The sequence below is a fragment of the Hylobates moloch genome, unplaced genomic scaffold (genome assembly GCF_009828535.3).
Source record: "Hylobates moloch isolate HMO894 unplaced genomic scaffold, HMol_V3 SCAFFOLD_9, whole genome shotgun sequence".
Taxonomy (NCBI): domain Eukaryota; kingdom Metazoa; phylum Chordata; class Mammalia; order Primates; family Hylobatidae; genus Hylobates; species Hylobates moloch.
The window spans coordinates 48,633,435-48,639,961 of NW_026652284.1; the positions used below are offsets into that span (position 1 = coordinate 48,633,435).

General features: G+C 33.0%; 1 non-coding gene across 1 annotated transcript; it reads right to left on the reverse strand.

Moving 5' to 3' along the window:
* Positions 1–916: 916 nt before the first annotated feature.
* Positions 917–1,061, reverse strand: LOC116813997 (small nucleolar RNA SNORA7). The gene has a single exon (XR_004371104.1). It is a non-coding gene; the product is annotated as a small nucleolar RNA SNORA7 (small nucleolar RNA).
* Positions 1,062–6,527: the final 5,466 nt, after the last annotated feature.

The window sequence follows — 6,527 nt, forward strand, 5'->3', positions numbered from 1 at the left end:
ACTTGAAGCCTTCCACTAGATCCCATTTAATAGATTCTAACCAGAATGAAATGACTGAAATGACAGATACAGAATTAAGAATATGAATGGCAAAGAAACTCAAGGAGATCCAAGAGAAATCTGAAAATCAAAACAAAGAAGCCAGAAAAAACGATCCAGAAACTAGAAAAAAAAAAAAGAAAGATGACATAGCTATATAAAGAAATAACCAAACAGGAGTTCTGGAATTGAAAAATTTATTTCAGGAATTTCAAAATACAGTTGGAAGACTTAACAGCAGAGTAGACTAAGCAAAAGAAAGGACTCAAAAGCCAGTCCTTCAAAATGACAAAGGCAGAAAAAAATAAAAAGAATTTTTAAACATGAACAAAACCTTCAAGAAATATAGGATTATGTAAAGTTGATCAAATCAATGACTTGCTGGCATTTCTTGAGAGAGAAGACAAATAAGGGAAATTGGAAAACATATTTGAGGAAATAATTCAGGAAAATTTTCTGAATCTTGCTAGAGAGGACACCATGCAGGTACAAGAAATCCAAAGAACTTCAGTGAAATACTATACAAGATGATCATCTCAAAAGCACATAATGATTAGACTATCTATGGTCAACGAAAAGAAAAAATTTGAAAGGCAGCTAGAGAAAAGGGTAATATTACCTATAAAGGGAAGATTGTCACACTAACAGAATTCTTAGAAAAACTTACAAGCCAGAAGAGACTGGTGGCCCATTTTAACATTCTTGAAGAAAAGATATGCCAGCCAAGAATTTGATATCCCACCAAATTAAGCTTTATAAACAAAAGAGAAATAAAATATATCTCAGGGAAGCAATTGCTAAGGGAATTTATCACTACCAGACTGGCTCTATAAGAGATGCTTAAGGGAGTTCTTTTTTGTTTGTTCATCTGATTTGACATTGTTGCAGAATGTCTTCTAGTTGCCAGATCTGGAGCAAGCTGGGAATGAAATGAATGCCTCTGCTTTCATGAAGGTTTGCTTTCCCTTCCTTCTGAAGGTGGCAGAATACTGGGCACTCTCCAGACACAATCCCAGGAGATTAAGAGTTCTAAACATGGAAATGAAAGAACAATACTTGCTACCGTAAAAGCACATGCAAGCACATAGCCCAGAGACCCTGTAAAGCAACTACAACATCAAGACTACAAAACACATAGCTAACAACACCATGACAGAAACAAAACCTCACATGTTAATATTGATCTTGAATATAAATGGCCCAAACACTCCACTTAACAGACACAGAGTGGCAAATTGGATTTAGAAAACAAGACCCATTCTTCTGCTACATTCAAGAGACCCATCTCACATGTAATAATACCCAAAGGCTCAAAGTAGAGAGATGGAAATGGAAAACCATTTACTTTTGTTTTCCATAGCAGACAAATGGAAAACAAAAAAGAGCAGGGGTCACTATTATTCTATCAGATAAAACAGGATTTAAACCAACAACGGTAAAAAAAGGACAAATAAGGGCATTGCATGATGATACAGGGTTCGATTCAAGAAGACCTAACTCTCCTGAATATTTACACACCTAACATCAAAGCACACAGATTCATAAAACAATTATCTCTAGACAAAAGACTTTGATAGGCACACAATAATAGTGGGATACTTTAACACCCTACTAACAGCATTAGACAGATTATCAAGGCAGAATACTAACAAATAAATTCTAGACTTTAATTTGAGTCTTGACCATTTGGACCTAACAGGCATCTATAGAATAATCCATCCAACAACCACAGAATATACCTTCTTCTTATCTGCACATGGAACATTCTTTAAAATTGACCACATGATCTGTCATAAAGCAAGTCTCAACAAATTTGAAAAATTGAAATTATATCAAGCATCTTCTCAGACTCTACTGGAATGACAATAGAAATCAGTAACAAGAGGAACTTTCAAAACCACGAATACATGGAAACTAAACAATTTACTCCTGAGTGATTTTTGCGTAAACAACAAAATTAAAGCTGAGACAGAAAAATTTATTTGAAACAAATGCAAATACAGAAACAACTTACAAAATCTTCTGGTATGCAGCGAAAGCAGTCTTAAGAGGAAATTTATTGGTCTGGATGACCACATCAAGAAGATAGAAAGATCTCAAATTCACAGCTTCACCTCACACCTAAAGCAACTAGAAAAACAAGAACAAACTAAACCCAAAACTATCAGAATAAAAGAAATAATTAAAATCAGAGCAGAACTAAATGAAATTGATATCCAAAAAAATACAAAGGATAAATAAAATGAAAACTCTGTTTTTTGAAAGAATAAATAAGATTTATAGACTGCAAGCTAATTAGATTAACTAAGAATAAAGAAGATCCAAATAAGCAGAATCAGACATGACAAAGGTGACATCACAATCGATTTCACAGAAATACCAAATATCCTCAGAGACCTACTAGGTACCTGTATGTACACAAACTAGAAAATCTAAAGGAAATGGATCAATTCTTAGGTGCACACAACCCCTCCCAATATTAAACTAGGAAGAAATTGATATCTCAAACAGAATAATAATGATAATGAAACCGAATCAGTAATAAAAACCTACCAGCCAAATAAAGCCTTGTGAATTAGCTGGATTCACAGACAAATTCTATCACAGTTTTTGTGTGCCATTGAAGCTCATTTTGAATTAATTTAAACTACAAATTTTTATAAATTAAAGATATCAACTGTCATCTCTTTGGTAACCAGTAAGAATATAACTTAAAAATATACAAAGAAAAATAAATATTTATCAAATGATATACTAGAATAAGAACAACTAATTAAACACAAATGAATTTATAATTTTTGGTCCATATTTTTTCTTTTAAGTCAGGTAGGAAAAAAGAATTTAAAAATCAAAAATACAATAATACAAAATTGTATATTTATCTGTGTAGTTCCCTTAAGCAGAGGTCTTTCCTTCTTCATATGGCTTTCAATTTTTGGCTAGTGTCTGTTTATTAAGCATGAAGGATTTTCCCTGGCATTTACCTTAGAGCATGTCTACTGGCCACAAATTATCTCAGATTTTGTGTAATGGAGATATCTTACTTTCTCCTTCATTGTGAAGAACAATTTTGCATGATATGGAATTCTTGATTGACAGTTTTCTCTCTATTTTAAATATATTATCTCATTGACTTTGGCTTTTATGGTTACTGATATCAAATTGGTTGTTAATTTTATTGAATTTTACTTTTTGGTTATGCACCACTTGTCTCTTGCTGCTTTCAAGAGTTTCTGTTTGTTTTTGTATGTCAACAGTTTGAATATGTTTCTCAGTCATAGATTTATGTATTGGGAAGTTTTGGCTATTATCTATTCAAATCTTCCTCCTGCCTCTTTATCTTTTTTATCTTTTTCTGGGATTCTCTTTATATGTATGGTGGTATACTCAATGGTGTCCTACTTCTAAATTCTTCTCCATTCTCTTAAAACTTCTGTCCTTAAAACTTCTAAATTCTTCTCCATTCGTTTTGCTTTCTGCTCATCAAATTGAATAATTTTAATTGGTTTGTTATTAGGTCTGGTCAGTCTTTTTTCCACTTCTTCAAATCTGATATTGATTGCTCTTCTGTGAAATTATCATTTCAGTTATTGTACTTTTCAAGTCTGGAATTTATATCTGGTTCTCTTTTTATAACATATCTCTTTATTAATAGTTTTGATTTGCTGAGACATAGTTCGTTTTTTGAAAAAAATCTTTTGTCCATTACTTCCTATAGTTTTTGACCATATATAAGGCAGTTGATTTAAAGTCTTTGTCTGTTAAGTCCACGTTTGTGCCTCACAGGGACAATATTTGCTAATTGCTTCTTATTCACCCCCTGCTTAGGTTTCGTCGTTGTTCTTTTCCATACACTATAGTTGCTCGTTTGCTTCATGTCTTTCCTATGCTACCTTTTAAAGTTTGTGTTCTTTGTCATGTGTGGTTTCTGAAGTTTCTGTTCCTATAGATTCTGGTAAGCTGCTGGTTTAACCAAAATTTCCTTAAATTTCTGGAACCATGAAACAAAAGGAAAGAAAAGAAAAGAAAAAAAATAGTCTTTCTTAATTTCTGTGTTTACTGATTAGCTCTGTATTATATCACTCCTATAACACCTAGCCACTTTGTTAGTTCTCTTCCTTAAAGATCAGTTGGAAATGTAAAGTTAGGGCCTCCTCAGTACTTTTCTGAGCATGTGTTTTTCCTCAGTAGGTGCATGATGACTTTATTAATATTCCATTATATGTAGGAGCTTTTTGAAGCTATAGTCTCCCAATTTATATTCTTAAGCTTTTCCCCTAAGGCTTTTTTTCTTTTTGCATGCCTATTGTAGGTCTGAACTGTATTTTGTTATCCTAGGCAAAAGCAGCTTATTAATTTCCCTTATAATGGTATCCAGCAATGCCATTCTTTTAGACACTTTTATACCCTGTCAGAGTTTGAATTAGGCTAAACAAAGGCAAATGCCTCATATCAATCAGAGAACCCTAAGACAGGTCAAAACAGACAAACACAAGTCCTTGAGAGTAAAGTTTACTGTTCTTCCTTCATAACTAAATACCTACTGAGATTATCATCTTCAAGACCACTATCTTGCCAAGGAAATGGGATGAAATAAGGCTAACTTAACATGCTGCAAGTATTTTCTATCATCTTTAAGTAACTGCTTTTGTTGATTAAGTAAATTATTGTTGCAAACCTCTGACTGTTTCTCAAAGTTACAGTAAGGTTGATTCTGACAACTTTGATATTTTTTTTCAGGGTTTCCAAAGAGGGACAAGCCCATGGAGCTCCACACTTTGCCATTTTAACTAGATGACCTTTCTTGCCTAGCTCCTGACTTTAGTGGAAGATTAAATAAGTACACTAATATAATGCCGACATTTAGACTGAGGATAGGTCTTCTGCATATTAAATAAAATGCATGAATCTTTATTTCATTTCATTTTTGATTGGTTCCTTGGTGTTGTATTCTTGTCAAGTGTTTTCTGTGTAAATACATGGAATATCATAGTATTTTTCTCTGAAGATTTATATGTATAGGTAAATATATTAATGCATTTCTTAATTATGGTCAACCTTTTATTCCTGGAATCAGTCCAATGTGATTATGATGTAGTATTGTTTTAATGTGCAATTTGATTTTTTTGGTTTCTATTAAGTTTGAAATTTGTGTATTGATATTTAAAGTGAGATTGGTCTAGAGTAGTCTATTTTATAAAATTTTTATATGGTTTAGTTATTTATTATACCTTGTACCTTAGGACAAAGTTTTTTTTTTTCTTTTTATACTCTAAAGCATTTAAATAGCCCTGGGATTATGTGATATGTGCCATTGTTTTTAAACATTATTAAATTTAATATTGTAAGAAAACTATTCAATTTAGCTTGAAAGATTAAAAATATTTTCTTTTGACGTTTAATTCTTTACAGGCTACTGGAATACAGTAAAGCAAAACAAATCAAATATGTTATTCAGTATCTTAGTGTAAGAGAATTAATCCACCTACCAAAGTAAAATTAAAAATTACTTCCAACATTACTTCTACCTGTCCACATCATGCCCTGCATTGCTCCCTGACAGTTTTTAAATGGAAAGGTGGATAATGTAGATTAACCTTCTCTCTCCAGGAAAAATTTTGCATCAAATGCATCAGGTAAAAAGAAACTTCTTCCATTTAAAATGTTTAAACAGAAATGGTAACCTTCCATTTATCTTCAGTGAAACTGTTAATTAAATAGTTCTCTTCAGCTGATTTTATAAAGACCTCATAGGATAGAATGTCTGAGGCAGTCTGCCAGGAATTTAGCAAATATTTGGAAAAATATTGTGTTTGCATCTCAAATGTGAGAAGATAGTGAACTGAAAAATACATATTTTGGTAGTGAGAAACCCGAACTTAAATGGTGAATTCCTTTTTTTTTTTTTTTTTTTTTTGACACAAAGTCTTGCTCTGTAGCCCAGGCTGGAGTGCAGTGGCGCGATCTTGGCTCACTGCAACCTCTGCCTCCCAGGTTCATGCCATTCTCCTGCCTCAGCCTCCCAAGTAGCTGAGACTACAGGCGCCCGCCACCATGCCCGGCTAATTTTTTGTATCTTTATTAGAGACGGGGTTTCACTTTGTTAGCCAGGATGGTCTCGATCTCCTGACCTTGTGATCCGCCCACCTCAGCCTCCCAAAGTGCTGGGATTACAGGCATGAGCCACCGCACTCGGCCTAAATGATGAATTCTTAGTGGTGTTATTCAAATAAAAACTGTGTGAGATAGTCTTTAAAATGACAGACACAATAATTGAAGATAAAATGGCTTACTGACTTTTAAAAGAAACAATATATGAACTACAATTAAAAATATTTAACAAGACTAAATGTTTAAATTATATATTTTCTTCAGCAAAATTTGCCTCCAGATAATGATTGACAAATATTCTTTGAATGACTGGATTTTATGCACATCACATATAAAAAATTTTCCTTCTTAGGAAAAGCCAGAGCTGCTGGTGCATT